The 12,568-nt window shown below is 41.9% G+C and overlaps 1 protein-coding gene across 1 annotated transcript in view; it reads right to left on the bottom strand.

Annotated features, from left to right (window-relative positions):
- Nucleotides 1-12,568, bottom strand: part of LOC106542128 (PH and SEC7 domain-containing protein 1) — a 72,896-nt gene that overhangs the window by 36,087 nt on the left and 24,241 nt on the right. The window lies entirely within an intron of this gene.

Here is a 12,568-nt window from a genome sequence, read left to right as displayed (position 1 = left end):
AATGTTAATAATACCATTAGATTATCTAATCCTAAATTTCCATCTAGTAGTCTAACTTATTTTGAGATACATTCTCAAAATAGGATTGATTAAATTGTTAATACTTGGCATTATTAGTAATCCTACACATTTCGAACATTGAAGTTATGGTGGAACAATGAGCAACTTGTAAAATATTAAATAATAGTATTTAGTAAAGGTAAAGGTTCTGCTCGCAAAGATGTGCTAGTTGTTCCCGAATCTAGGGGGTGCTGCTCATCTCGGTTTCAAAGCCGAAGAGCCAGCGCTGTCTGAAGATGTTGCCATGGTCATGTGGACAGCATGACTAAATGCCGAAGGCACATGTGGAACGCTGTTACTTTCCCACCAAAGGTGGTTTCTATTTTTCTACTTGCATTTTTTACGTGCTTTCAAACTGCTAGGTTGGCAGAAGCTGGGACAAGTAATGGGAGCTCACCCTGTTATGCAACAATAGAGATTTGAACCGATGAACTGCTGACCTTTCGATCGACAAGCTGAGCGTCCTAGTAACTGAGCCATCGTATCCCTTAGTATTTAGTAATTTTTATTTTATTTTTTAGTAATTTAGTATTTATTTAGCAGGGGTATAACAAATACAAGGCTTACAGAAATGTTATTTATGTTTAAACGAATTAGTGGGGAAATGATAAAGGATTATGTAAAAGGCAATAGTATTGTTGAAGTTGGAAGATTAGAATTACACATACCTATTCGTATTATTATTGTTAACGTTGTTCCAAAAAGACTTGACCCGGTTAATACATTGTCGACAAAATATGTATGGTGAGAAAAGAAAACTGCAAATAAAACATGTTTAAAAAAAGAGAGAATACCTCAAATGATGGGCACTGCTTTCTAGACCCACCCAACCCCACCCCACCCCCGGCTTCCTAGTCTAGCCTTGGGATCTATCCAGTGGTGGGATTCAAATAATTTAACAACTAGTTCTCTGCCATAATGGTTTCTTCCAACAACAAGTCCACCAAACTGCTCAGAAACTTAACAACCGGGTCTTCCAAATTGGTGCGAACTGGCTGAATCCCACCACTGGATCTATCTATTAATGAAGTCTGGCCTGCTTAACTTACCGTATTTTTCGGAGTATAAGACGCACGTTTTTTCCTCAAAAAAGAGGCTGAAAATCTGGGTGTCCCCCAAACATCGAATACAGCATTTTTTTGGCTCCCGAAGCCCCACCCCCTTCACCAAAATGGCCATGCAAGCCCTTATGGAGGCTTTCAGAGAGCTCTTGGGGACTGGGGAGGGCAGAAATGAACAAAAACCAGGCTGTTTTTTGCCCCCACAGCCCCCGGCAGCACTCTATAAGCCTCCATAAGGCTATGCATGCAATTTTTTTGACAAAAAATGGGCCCATTTTTGCGAAAAACAGGCAGTTTTTTGCTCGTTTTTTGCCTCCCCTCACCCGGAGCACTCTGCAAGCCTCCCCAAGGCTATTCATGCCTTTTATTTGGAAAAAAAAACAGGACCATTTTCATGAAAAACGGGCTGTTTTGGGGAGGTTTACAGAGTGCAAAAACTTTTTTTTTCCCTTTTGGAAAGCTCTTTAGTTAGAGTGATTGATGAGAATTATATTGATCAAGTGCTGTGCCAGCAGAAACAAAGTCTTAGGTGCTGCAGATTGTCAGAGATTTCCTTCTCCAGCACATGGATAAATACACCTGGAAACATCTACCTACCTACCTACTCACTCACTCTCTCTCCCTACCTACAGTATTTCTCTCTCTCTCCCCCCCCCACTATCTACCTACCTACTGTATTTCTCTCCCCCCCCTCTCTATCTACCTACCTACTTTTTTTTAATTTGCCTCTTCAAAACCTTGGTGCATCTTATACTCTGATGCATCTTATACTTTGAAAAATATGGTATTTGATAAGCTTATAGGTGCTGCCATCTATTTATGTGTACTGAATAAATGGAACTCAAGAATGTGTTACCTGACTCAGTGGTTTCTTCCCCAAACCCCCATAATTTTAACCGTAGACCGTCTACTGTCAACCTCGCCCCTTTCCTAAAAGATCTGTAAGGGGGTGTGCATAAGCGCACCAATGTGCCTACTGTTCCTGTCCTAATGTTCTCTTTTATTTGTATCCATTTCATGTATTCACAGTCTTGTATGTACTTATATCTATTATCTTATACACGCTTGACAAAACAAACAAACAAATGACAAATAAATAACAATAATCCTTGGCATGAAGCTTGATGTGAGCCGTACAGGGCTCTATCTAGCTGCTGGACCCATACAACACTATGACAATCATTAAGGGTTGTACCTTATGATTCTTAATGAATGTATTTTTTTTCTTTTTATGTACACTGAGAGCATAAGACAAATTCCTTGTGTGTTCAAATACACTTGGCCAATAAAGAATTCTATCCTATCCTATCCTATTCCATTCCACATATTCTATTCTATTCCACATATTCTATCCTATTCTATCCTATTCTATCCTATTCTATCCTATTCTATTCCACATATTCCATTCTATTCTATTCCATTCCATTCTACTCTATTCTATCCTATTCCATTCCACATATCCTATCCTATCCTATCCTATCCTACATGAAGAATTGCCCACTCTCTCTTAGACCACCGACCACGATAGAGGAGTGAGCAGTGAGCCTTGACACAACCACCCCTGTCATTCTGTGCTTACACACGCATAGGCCCGCGGTTCATTCATGCGCAGATTGGGGCCGTGTGCATCCCATGCACCAAAGAGCCCGCTTTTAAATACACAACCAGGTTTCTTTCGCGTCTTCTTGAACCTTGCGGGCTTGTCCATTAGGGAGCATCTCCTTTTTGTGTGCGGGGGGGGGGACACCCCTCACGCCCGCCCAAAGCGCAGCCGAGCCCACCTCGTCAGGGCGTTGCTTGGAGAGCAAAGCCTTCTAATTGCCAAGCGGGGTGAAGAACATTCACCTCAGGATAATGGGGGGGGGGGGGAAACCGAGGCCGGAGCGGCCTACGTACCACGCGACTCTCGTCCCCCCTTCAAGCCCACCTTTTTCTCCGCAGCAGGAGAAGGCATAACGTCAGAGCCTCGCCCTGACGTCTTCCTTACCGGTTTTTTCTTCCTGCGGCTCTGCAAGCGGTTGACCACCAGGTCCGTGTAGAGGACGGGCTTGAGGGTCCGCGAGCGCTGCGGCCAGCCGTAGCAGAAGGTCTCCACGCCGCGGCAGTTGCGCCCATAGCGCACCGAGCACATGGAGCGCGGCCGGAGACGCCCGGCGCTGCCGCTGCTGTTGATGCTGTTCACACCGATCATGGCTTTGGCCGAGGCGGCGCTGACCGACCAACCAACCGGCCGGCTGCCTGGCTGCCTGTTGCGAAAAACGCGCCTCCCCGCAACCGCCCTCCGGAATAGGCGTCGAGCTCGTGTGGGCTAACCCTAACCCTCAGGCGCAGCTCTCCCGTTTTGCGTTGTGGGAAGGAAGAAAAAAGGAAGAAAAAAACACGCGCGCCCGCGGACCCCCGCGCGAGCTTCTGGAGGGCTGACAACGCACCAGCCTCTCTCTCCGCTTTTCCTCCTCCTCCTCCGCAACAGCGGCTCTCAAAGGGGTGGGGGGCGGCTGGGAAGCCGTTTCTACGCGAGAAGCGCGCTCTGGCGTTTAGCTGTGGAACGCAGAAAGGGCGGGGCGGGGGGGGAAGAGCGCCGGAGCGGTGGCTGTGGGGAGGGCTGAGGAAAGAAGAAGGGCGGCGGGAGTGGCGGGAGATGATGCATGTGCTACACACGGAGAGAGACTCGGACCGTGAAGGATTTAGGGGGGGCGGGGGGATGAGATGCAGGTGCTACACACGCAGACCAGGGCGGCGAGGGATTTTTTGGGGGGGGGGGGATTCATGGGCTACACACAGAGATCCGGACGGCGAAGGATCTGGGGGGAGGGGGCTGAGATTAATGTAGTACACAGAGAGACCTGGACGGCAAAGGATTGGGGAGGGGGGGGGCTGAGATGCATGTGCTACACACAGAGAGACCCGGATGGCGAAGGACTGGTGTGTGTGTGTGTGTGTGGTGGGGGGGGGGGCGACAAACTACCTGGCAAAGGAAATGTCCCCGACTTCGACTTGCACCTTTCAAATGTTAGTTTCGGAATACTTGAATTGCCAGATAATTGTTCCCAACCTTAAGTGCGGCAGGCTCGTATTTGGTTCCCACGCTCTGACAGCTCCTCGTTGGTTTTTTTTAAAAATAAATGGTTAAAATGTATCTTGGCGTTTATGTATAAAAAACAAAGCATGAAGCAGGGTGGGAGAAAAAAAAACAACCTTCACAAACGACAGGATGAGGCAATGGGCTGTGCCTTCCATGAATGTAGTATTAACCGCCCCCGCCCCTCCCGTTTTAAAAATACGGAGTCTGGAATGGGGGGGGGGAGAAAAGCGGTCGTTAATTAACTTGTATCTATGGCAACCTCTTTTTGCTTTTAGGAAAGTGGGAAGTATGCTCGTGGGTGGGGAAATCACTTTTTTTTTTGCCTTTCACAAAATGGCTGAAATTAGGTTTATTGGATCTTGGATAAAGGACCAGATGATAATGATTTGGAATACAATGGAAGTTTACTTTAATTCTGAATGGGGATGTAGGTAATCCTGCCCTTCTGGGAGGCCATTTATTTTGTCACTGGATGTCCCAAAGGTGCCTTTTTTTTAAAAAAAAAGAAGCAACTGGGCTTTCTTGTTTTTTCTTTGAAGATGTTTCTCTTCTCATCCAATAAGCTTCTTCAGCGCTGACTGGATGGTGGTGGGGAATGGAGGGATTTGTACTCCTTCCAGACAGCTGGTCATTTGCATTCTTTTAGAAGGTGGTTAAGGTCATCTGGAGGTTTTTCTGTATCATCAGGGTCATCTGAGTGGTGCAAATGGGTGTGGAGCCTTCTTGGAACTGTTGAAAGAACTGTTGTAGATTGGAGATGATGTCATATCCCCCCATCACTGTTGAGAGAAGAATGTTCAATTTTGACATAAATGACCTTTAACCCCTCTTTCAAACCAGCAAATCCTCTGTCCAAAATATGGACTTTGCTGTCTCCAAAAAAAGTGACCTGTGTCTTTCAAATGCAGATGGACTGCAGAATTTAGTCCTGATGTGTTTGTTCTCCTATGTTGTGCCATGCGTTTATGAAATGGTTGTTTTGTTCCCCCAAAGTACAGATCAGCACATGGCTTGCTGCACTGTACTGCATTTACCACGTTGCTCAGTGTCTGCTTGGGTGTGAAGTATGTTATGTTGGCCGAAGATCCTCCCGAGCTTTTCCGATATGACTGCAACATACGGAGTGTCAAGGTTGCTTTGTTTATTGTTCCCATCACTGTCTGTCACAGAGGAGCTCCTGTAGGCAGGGTATTTTCTTGAGATTTGATGAAGGCTCACTTGGGATAGCCACACATTCTGAGGGCTTCCTTGTTATCTTTATGTTCTTTTTCTTTCCATCTTTGCTGGTAGGCAGGCCTTCTGATGAATCCCATTTGTGCTCCAGTGGGAGGTGGGAATCAAAATTTAAATATTGATCTGTATGAGTGGGTTTTCTGTAAACTTCAATGTTAAGGCTTCTGTCTTCCTTAATGTGTACTGCACAGTCCAGGAAGGCTCGACTATTTTCCTTAACATCTTCCCATGTGAATTTAATATATCTGCCTGCTCATTGTGAGATACAATATAATAAGTTGTAATTTTCCATAATGTAGACTAACATATCACTTATGAATGACACATTATACAATTTATATAAGGTTTATTCTTTGTTCAAATTACTTAGTATAGCCACACTACTACGCATCCTACATAGAAATGAAGGGGTAGAGTGCTTAGCAACAAGGCCTTAACTAATTTTAAGATTATAAGCAGACTGTTAACATGTGACTAACCTGGGCCTATCAGTTGGGCCTGGGAAGGATGGGCAAGCGGCCGGTGATAGGAATATATGAAATATGCTGAGATCTGTAACCAGTGTGGTTTCTCTTGCTTGTTTGCTTGGAAATTCACCAGCCTTTGCTAACGCAATAACATTGTTTTGTATTCCAATAACTTTGGAGTTGATTTTTTACTCCTCACATCATTGAACAGTGAGATATTTTGCTTGGTTTTGGATTTTAATTTGAGACTTGAATCCAATTTACGGTGACTTATATTATTTGTTAGCAGATCACTATGATAATCACTCAACTCCAGTTAAAACAAATCATGGATTAATCAAATGCATGAAGCCAATGAGAGTAAAGTCATTCTGATAATGTGGAATTGATCAGACTAATTTAGGAATTATTTGTTTCCAAACACTGGTAACCTCTTAACTGCTCAAACACTACTAAAGTCCTTGATGTAGAACCATTTGTTTAGAAGCCTTTCAAAGTTACAACACCACTAAGAAAAAGGGACATGACCAGTTTCCACACTTACGAATGTTGCATCATCCCAATAGTCATGTGATAAAAATTCAGGTGCTTGACAACTGGCATGTATTTATCCTTCCTGGGATCATGTGACTGTAACTTTCCCAGCTGCTTACCAACAAGCAAATCAATAGCAGAAGCCAAATATGCTTAATGACCACATTATTATAATTATGGTTTTGTGGCATAGTCAGTCAGATGCTCAGACTGGATTTGGCACTTTTGTCTACCTATCGATCCCTTTCCAAGGACCTGGGATAGGCAGATGTGGATGTTTCATGGTATTAACAGATATTCTCACTCACTGGATGCAAGCTGTTCTGAGTAAAGCTGCCTTTTGCAACTGACTGATGGTGAATATGTCAATGACGATGGTGTTCAAATGGTGCTCCAGTTGTTTTGGGATTGTTCCCCAGGCATCTACTAATTTTGGCACTACTTGGCGTTTGCCACAGTCACTCTATTTCTATTTGCAGGTCTTTGTGTTTTATTATCTTCTCCAGTTTCTTCTATTCTTCTGTCTCCAGGTATTGACACATCTATTAGCCAGACTTTTTTGCCTTTTGTATCATCTGTCTTGTAAGCCAGTTTGGTCTCTCCAGTAATCAGTAACTTTCCTGGAATACTAGCTTCAGGGCATCTTCTTCACTGTCTTTCAGATATTTTTCCACTGCATTCTTTTTCTTCTCCAACCAGAGGTGGGCTCCTACCGCTTCAGACTAGTTGGGCCGAAAAGGTAGTAACTCGGCCAGACACATGACCCTACCAGTTCTATCCTCGGCACCACCATCTTTATTTTCTGTTCTACACATGTGCAGAACAATCTTCATTGAAAAATGTTATTACCCCCTCCTTTTTTTTAAATGGTGTGCACATGCTAGTCCCAGAGAGGTCCCAGAGATGGGCCATTTTTTTGCAAAAACAGGCATTTTTGCCTTCCCCCAGCCTCCAGAAACATTCTGCTGACTTCAGCAGGGCTGGGGGAAGGCAAAAATGCCTCATTTTTTTACAAAAAACGGGCTGTTTTCTGCCCATTTTTTGCAAAAATGGAGGTATTTCTGCCTTTCCCCAACCCTTCTACTGCCTGCAGAGTGTTCCTGGAGGCCAGGGAGGACAAAAACTTTTTTTCTTAATTTTAAATTTTGAAACCCACCCCTATCTCCAACCATCTGATATCCTTGCAATATTCCATACCTACCTATTTTCCTGGGTATGTAGAGTCCATCAATGTCACTGCAAGGATGAAGGGCATGATTCATTGTCATTATTTTTCTGGTTTTCCTGTCCATGGCTTTTATTTTGCTTAAGTTCAGTCCACTATTCCAGTTGTATACCTAATGACTGAAATTGCCCAGGTGTTGATTGCCTTAATGGTATTTCCTCCATTGAGTTTGGACTTTAAGAACATCTTCATTCTCTTGATGTATTCACCTCTAACCTTTTTCTTGACTTCATTGTACTTGATGTTGTCAGCCAGAAGGATACCCAGGTATCTGTAGTTATTATCTTCTTCCAGACTCTTGATATTGTTTCCATAGGAAATCTTCATTCCTTCAGTTTTCACTATTTTTTTCTGTTTGATGGTGTGATACATTTGTCCAGTCCAAACTCCATTGTAATATTTTGGTTGTATATATGAATAGTGTTGAGCAGCAATTCCATTTCAGGTGTTTTTCCAAATAGCTGCAAATTGTCCATGTAAAGGAGGTGGGATAGTCTGGCATTTAAAAAAAAAGATAAGTATGGCTCAAATTATTTAGTAAATCAATGCAATGATAAATAATTGTGGTGAATGTGAATCTCCTTGAAATTGTGCTCTCTTGTTATTAACCTCTCCCAGTCTCTCACCATTGACCTGCCAACCATGTCTTCCATTGTGCCATCGATCTTTGCACATGCCTACTGAAGTTTCCATTGACCTCTGATATTTCTAGGCACTTGATTATCCAGTCACATGGCAGAGAGTCAAATGCCTGTTTGTAACCAATCCATGTGACATTCAGGTTGATCTTCCTTCTCTTAGTTTTCCAAAATCATCTTGTCAGTTAGTAGTTGATCTTTTCTTCCTGTGCTGTTGGGGCAGTTTCCTTTCTGCTCAGGTGGAAACACCTTGTTTTCAATGAAATGCTGTTGGATCGCATCAGCTACCACACTAGTTAGCAATTTGAGAGTAGTTGGTAAGCAAGGTAATTGGCCTGTGCTGTCCCTTTTGCTGGATCTTTCATTACCAGGTACGTTTTGTTAGCCACTCTTCAGTTTCACCTCTTTGCAGTATATGTTAAATTGTTTGGCAACAAGTGGGTGTAGACCAGTCAGATGTTTCAAGGAAAAAACATGCAGTTCATCTTCACTTGGTGCTGACCAATTCTTGATCTTTGTCATTTTTGCTATTATTACCAGTTTTTTCATTTCAGCTTCTTTTTTTATTCTTTTCTACCTTCTTTAACCACGCATCCTTGTTGTATTTCTATGGATTTCCCAAAGGTGCATTTTTTTTCTTCCAAGAGGCAACTAGACTTTTTTGGGGAGGGGGTTGAAGACATTTCACTTCTCATGCAAGAAGCTTCTTCAATTCTGACGGGATAGTGGGGAATGGAAGGATTTATACTAAATGGCATTTTCAACTTGAATGTAATGCCTTGTGATTGAAATCCAAAAGTTGGAGAAATAAGGGATACTGGAACTTAGTGTGTTAAGGTGAACCTGAGGAATAATAGAATATATATATATATATATATAAAAAAAAAACACAATTTGAAAGATGAATAGATCTAAGTAGTTTTCAGTGCCAGGTATTAGGAAAGCTTGTTTGGTAGGCACAGAAAGGACAACGTATTATTTCCTTGGGTAATAGAAAGAATACATAATAATGCAGACTTTCAGGATAAAGCAAGAAAAAAACAAGGAAAGCTATGATCTAATAGAAGAACATAGCAAGGAAAGGAAAAATGATATACTTGATTTTATAATTACTCAAGTAAAATTAACAACTAAGATACTAAATAATGAGATAAAGAAAGATGGAAAGGCTCTACTGAATTGTTTAAAAAAAGGATTACAGAATGTAAGAAACCTCCCCCCCCCCAAAAAAAAGATACTATTCAATAACTCCACCAGAAAGAGAGAGATGGCAGGCTATAGAGAAACTGTCACAGAGGAAAGTTTAATTATGCACAATTATTTAAAACTTCAGAAGAAAATATTAACTGCTGCATGTTCACAAAAACAGTGATTAGAAAAGATCTGTATATATGCCATGCCAAGAAAGGAAATGTGAAAATTACTAAGTGTTTGGACTAATTCTTCACACAAGCATAGTTTTGCTTAATGATCTCACAAAAAGTTGAGCCATGCATCAGGAAACAAATGAACAAGCAGGTTATAAGAAAGTCAAGATGAATACAAGATCAAACAAGTAACATAAATCATGAAATATAAGATTACCATTTTTTTCACTGACTACAGCAAAAACAGAATGTGGAATGTATTAAGATTAAGGTATTTTCCAGAATATTGGATTATTATCCTGAGAAATCTTTACAATGATGCATGTTGTTCATCATATCTGTTTAATTTAGAAAACAAATGTTTAAAACAAATGATAGCTGGAATCACAACTGGAGCACAAAATGGTAGCAAATTATGCAGGTAACACCAGTTTATTACCTGAAAGAAAACTTAAAAGAGTTTATTATGAAAATAAGCACAGGAAATGAAATGTTTGCTTTAATATAAAATATTAAGGAGACCAAGGTCTATCTACATAGTGAAGTTATGGAAGATCATTACTTTTGGTGATCTAAAATAAAGATGGACAGAACTTGGCAGAAATAAAAAATATTAATTATTAGGGAGGAAGGCAATTATAAATCTTATTAATGAGATGTTTATAAAGGATAAGGCTATTTCTATGACAACTAAAGTCAATGATGAATATTAAAATAATGGTTTCTCCATACTGCATCAAAGATACTTTTCAAACTACAGATTTTAAAACTAAACCATGATATGATCATGATTAGACCAAATCAAAAGTTAGCTTCTCCTTGATGAATAACAAGCAGAAACTAATATATTTAGGATGCATGATGTAAGCAAGTGAAAATCCTTTTTGGTAAGATAAGGGAAATAAATGGAGATTCAAAGTAGATAAATATGCATAGAATCAAAGATATTACTGCAATGTACTTCAAAAATCTGCAGGTTATTACAATATTAAAAATGGGTCAAGAAGGCATATCCTTGCCCCAGCAGTCAGTAAGATTGGAATCCAACTTGATACAACCTAACCCACTTGGATTTTATTACCATATTTTCACGACCAAAAGCCGCACCGGATTATAAGCCGCAGTATCAATTAACGTTAATTTTTCAAACTTTTTCCACATATAAAGCGCACCGGGTTATAAGCCGCACGTTTCCCGACGCTTCTGGACATCTGTTGCAGTCGCGAGGAGCGGAGAAGAGCGCGAAGGTTCTTGGCGCTCCAGGAAGCCGCGAAAGCAGCTGGGAGAGGCGCACGGCTTGGTTTATCCTCCCTGGACGTCGCAGCAGCAGCCCCAAGCGCACCGATCTCTGTGTTTTTCGCATCGGGGCATGCTCTTGCAGCACACCCCGATGCGAAAAACACTGAGATTGGTGAGTTTGGGGCTGCTACTGCGACATCCAGGGAGGAGAAACCAAACCGCGCGCCTCTCCCAGCTGCTTTCGGGGCTTCCTGGAGCGCCAAGAACCTTTGCGCTCTTCTCCGCTCCTCGCGACTGCAATAGATGTCCAGAAGCGGCTTTTGGGGCTAATGGGGATTGGATTTCCAGCTCGATAGCCCCTGCCGCTTCTGGACGTCTATTGCAGTTGTGAGGAGCCGAGGAGAGTGTGGAGAAGAGCGCGAAGGTTCTTGGCGCTCCGGGAAGCGGGAGAGGCGCGCGGTTTGGTTTCTCCTCCCTGGACGTCGCAGCAGCAGCCCCAAGCGTACCGATCTCTGTGTTTTTCGCATCGGGGCATGCTCTTGCAGCACACCCCGATGCGAAAAACACTGAGATCAGTGAGTTTGGGGCTGCTACTGCGACATCCAGGGAGGAGAAACCAAACCGCGCGCCTCTCCTGCTTCCCGGAGCACCAAGAACCTTCGCGCTCTTCTCCACACTCTCCTTGGCTCCTCACAACTGCAATAGACGTCCAGAAGCGGCAGGGGCTATCGAGCTGGAAATCCAATCCCCATTAGCCCCAAAAGCCGCTTCTGGACATCTATTGCAGTCACGAGGAGCAAAGCAGCTGGGAGATCTTTTTCCACATATAAAGCGCACCGGGTTATAAGCCACACTGCCGGTTTTGGATCAAATTTTAGGATTTTCAGTGCGGCTTATAGTCGTGAAAATACGGTACATATGTATATTTGTAAATTCTTCAGATTCAAAATGAAAATGGGTAGTTTATAAATTTTTAAATTAAAAAACAGCAAGACCAATTAAAAGCAGAGTTACAATCCTTAGTTAATCAATATAAGATACTGATTTAATCCCAAATCAGGACAATGTTCTAACTTCCTGGATTTTAAATATGAATAGTCTCTAAAAAATATAAGTGCTGATAAGTATTTGGTTAAGTGCAGTAGTGAGATTCAAATAATTTAACAATAGGATCTCTGCCCTAATGATTTCTTCCAACAACCAGTTCACCAAACTGCTCAGAAAGTTAACAACTGGTTCTCCTGAAGTGGTGCAAACTGGCTGAATCCCACCATTGGTTAAATGTTTGGGAAAGATCCAAACAGCCCTCCATAAAATAATGCTAATATTTTTGGAAAAAACTCATTAACTTGTTCAGGTAACCTCCTGCACAAAACTTGCTCTGTTGAAATTCCATTGCCCTTTTCAGAGACATGGATATATTTTCAAACAAAACTTTAACAAGGAAACAGATCTTTTTGCTTTGTAATTTTTTTTAAAAAAAAACCTTTAGCATTTAACAAAAAAGCAATAAATACACAAAAATACCTTTGAGTTTTTATAACCGGCCAGAAATTTAGAACATTTTATCTCCTACAAGCTTCAAGGGGAATAAAGTGGTGTCATTAAGATACAGAATGGTGAATCTGCCTTACCCTACTTCTTTGGATGAAGGCAGTTTTT

The sequence above is a fragment of the Thamnophis sirtalis genome, unplaced genomic scaffold (genome assembly GCF_051295495.1).
Source record: "Thamnophis sirtalis isolate CommonGarterSnake01/CBP01778 unplaced genomic scaffold, rThaSir2_p1.2 scaffold_15, whole genome shotgun sequence".
Lineage (NCBI taxonomy): Eukaryota > Metazoa > Chordata > Lepidosauria > Squamata > Natricidae > Thamnophis > Thamnophis sirtalis.
Note: the sequence above shows the minus strand (reverse complement) of the source record. Positions and strands in the feature narration are given on the sequence as shown.